Here is a 3,620-nt window from a genome sequence, read left to right as displayed (position 1 = left end):
TGATTGTTGCCCACGACAGTGTTGAACTTCTGGGTTCAAGTGATCTTCCCACCTCAGCCTCCCAAGTAGCTGGGACTACAGGCATGTACCACTGAGTCCGGTGTATTTTTATAAGATTTTTAAAAATATTACACATTCTAAATTATGACATCTACATACCATTTACTTTTGTGTGAAATTCTAAGGTGATATTTTAAATGATGGGAATGAACAACTTGACATGTATATCAGTAACCTCTAAACATCTATTTCAAACGTCTATTAACTGAAAGTCATGATTCCTCCAGCTCTTATACTAAGAACTTCCAGACATTAGAGCAATATACATATTCCAAAAGTGACTTAGTTCAATTTGACAAGTAAATAATTTTCCTATGTACAGGTAAATTTGAAAAATATACATAATTACTACCTCATCCTAGTTAGAATCTCATTTATATTTATTCCACTATGTTCATGATTTTGTGACAAATTTAGAAGACATCGTATTACTAAAAGTGTATCAGATTAGCTCCCTCAACTCATTATGTCTAGTAATCATTCTGAAGAAATAGGCACTGGCTTTGAATATGGCCTGTTCCAGTTTATGGACAGTTGTAGGCAAGTCAAGTTGTTGGGCAAAGAGGTGAGTTGTAGGATGACTGAGGATAAATTGTCACTACTGTATATAAAGAAGACAAATGAGATATAGAAAGAGATCTGTTATAATAATATATATGTCATATTATATCTATGTTTTTCATATATTTCAGAATTATAGAAACAAAGGTATGTAATCTTTTCTTAGATGTATAGATGACTTACTTTTAATAATATTTCTTGATTTATAATGTAAATAAGGTTAAACGAATATGGGTTACTCTTGAATTTCAAAATTGGCACATGTAAATGAGCATTTTAATACAAATAATTAGAATATATTTATACCATATATAAATCTACACAATGGAAGATACTACTAAAATTTTGCTCTATAGCACCTTACCCTAGAAAACATAGAATTCTGGATTTCTCTTTAAAAAAATCACTGAGAATAATTAGATGATGACTGTAAAATAGGTTTTCCCATTACAATACTGCTGTCATTCAAAGTTCTGACAACAGTTGTAGCTGGAGACTGAAGCACTTTATGAGAAAGCCTCATTCTTCCATCAGCTGAGTCACATCCAAAGTATTTCACCTGAATTTCTTGGCCAACTTCTAATCCTAGGGCAGTAGGATGTTTAACCTTTCATTGATCAAGCTGTGTGTTATAAAGCAGTACCACAGTCATATTTGGATATAATTTTACCATTACACCAGTATCTCTGCTTTCAGTTATTGTGGCAGTATACCCTGCTCCAAATTCTAATTGCTGCTCCTGATCTTCCTTGCAGATTTCGGCAATGAAGTCTCTTGCCTCATGCATAGCACTGGGTGTTGATGCAAATATAGAAAACGTTTCTTCTTCCACCTGACTAATAGTTACAACTGTTTCAACCTGATGTTTTTTTAAGTTATATCCACCTGGTCCAACAAGTTTTTCCCATTTTGATAATGGAACCTGAACAGTTTCTACAACAGGTCCATTTTCTTTTCTAGATGTTTGAGGTTTTGAAATAGTTTTGTTCATGATTTGTAATATCTCCTTTTTCGCCACTGAAGCTTGTTGAATAGCCTCCATTACAATTTTCATTGGTATTCCAGGTAATTTAATATCAGCCTGTAATGCAGTTATCCCTTTATTAGTGCCAGCTATTTTGAAGTCCATGTCACCACTGTAATCTTCAATTCCCAGAGTATCTGTTAGCAAATGATAATCTTCTATTTCACCCTTCTCAAGATCGGTTTTGGTGACCAATCCCATTGCTACGTCTGTGACAGCAGGTGAAATTGGAACCCCTGAATCCATTAATGCTAAAGTTCCACCCCATGCAGATGCCATAGAACATGGCCCATTTGACTCTAGGACTTGAGATGTAACTCTTACAGTGATAGGAAAATCTTTGGGAATAACAGGATACAAAGCTTTCTCAGCAAGAGCACCATGCCCAAGTTCTCTTCTATTTAAACCAGTGACTTCGACAATTTCATTAGTTGCATAAGAAGGAAACTCATAGTGCAGCATGAAATTTTTATCTTTTATCCCATTTATAGCTATTATAACTTGATCCAACTTAATACTGGATTCTAATGAATCAAATGTAACAATACAAAGCACCTGTGTTGTCCTCTTTGCAATAATTCTGATCCATGAAGGGTTTTAAACATATCCACCTCACAACCTATATTCCTAAGTAAAGTCAAATCCCAACCATCGCACCTTTTGTATTCATTCAAAATAATACTTCTAAAAACTTTCTTTGCAACAACATTGAAGAATTCTATTATTTCCTATAGATCAACCTCTGGAAATATTTCTTTTAGTTGTTCCTCTGTATCTAATCTTATTTTGTTAACAGCTTCATCTCTGGAAATTTTATCATATTCACAATCTGTAAAAACTGCATAGAGTCTCTCCATAGCAAGTTTTATGAGCATGTTTCACAATCTCTGGTGAAGGGGTAAATAACTTCTGAGGTGTCCCCTTGGTAACACCAATTTCTTTTACCAACTGCTGGATGCCCTGAATTATTTGTTGGGTATATTTCACTCCCACTTTAATAGCATGGCAAAAGTCCTGCTGTAAAATGTTCTCTGCAGAGGCTTCCAACATGACAGTCTGACTTTTAGGTGCTCCAGGAACCACTACATTTAAAGTACTAGAAGACATATCTTTTCTTGTTGGGTTAACAACATATTCTCCATCAGTTATTCCTATTCATACTGCCCCAACAGGTCCATTCCGAAGAATATCTGATCATGAGAGGGCTACAGAGGCACCATTAATTGCTAGGACATCAAGCTCATTAATACCATCTACGGCTAACAGATTACACAGAACCTGTATATCATAGAAGTAGCCAGCTGGAAAGATAGGTCTAATTGAACAATCTATTATTCAACTTGTAAGAAATTTTTTATCAGAAGTACCAATCTCTCTTCTCAGAGGGTTTGTGGGAATTCTACCTGCTGCAGCAGCCTTTCGTCTGTAGTCAACCACCAAAGGCATAAACTGGGAAGGTGAAGGTTTTGTTTTACTGACCGCTGTGACCATTACTGCAGTGTCACCTGACTGTACTACAGCAGAGCCATCTGTAAATCTGGCCAGCTTTCCAGAGGATATTTCTAATTTCCTGTTGCCCAAGTCCATGGCCACAGCTCAAGACCCTGCACTACTCAATAGTGCCCACACCTGTAACTGGATGAGTCCCCGATCCCACCCTGGCAGACAGAAGGGACCATCGCTCAGCGGCCAGAGCTGGAGGCTCAGTGAGGTCTTAGCTTCCTCCTGCTATCCTCTGTAGCTATGCCTTAGTGTTTCCTTCACAGCACTTATTACAATTTGTAGTCATTTACTGATGTGATTATCGGTTATTATCCCTCATGAGTCTCACAGCTAAATGACAGCAGGGATCAGGTCTGTCTTCCTCCCTGTGTCACAGTTGTATCTGGCACCAAGCACATACAAGGCATTTGATAAGTATTATTTAACATAATGAAAATGAAGTACATTTATAACACTGTTCTTTCTACCCAAA

The 3,620-nt window shown here is 36.6% G+C and overlaps 1 pseudogene; it reads right to left on the bottom strand.

The window, feature by feature from the left end:
- Positions 1-1,024: 1,024 nt before the first annotated feature.
- On the bottom strand, positions 1,025-3,249 carry LOC108528741 (polyribonucleotide nucleotidyltransferase 1, mitochondrial pseudogene; annotated as a pseudogene).
- Between the last annotated feature and the right edge of the window lie 371 nt (positions 3,250-3,620).

The sequence above is a fragment of the Rhinopithecus bieti genome, unplaced genomic scaffold (assembly GCF_001698545.2).
Source record: "Rhinopithecus bieti isolate Rb0 unplaced genomic scaffold, ASM169854v2 scaffold_5101, whole genome shotgun sequence".
In the NCBI taxonomy this organism is placed as follows: Eukaryota; Metazoa; Chordata; class Mammalia; order Primates; family Cercopithecidae; genus Rhinopithecus; species Rhinopithecus bieti.
The sequence above is the reverse complement of the archived record's forward strand: the minus strand, read 5'-3'. Positions and strand labels throughout refer to the sequence as shown.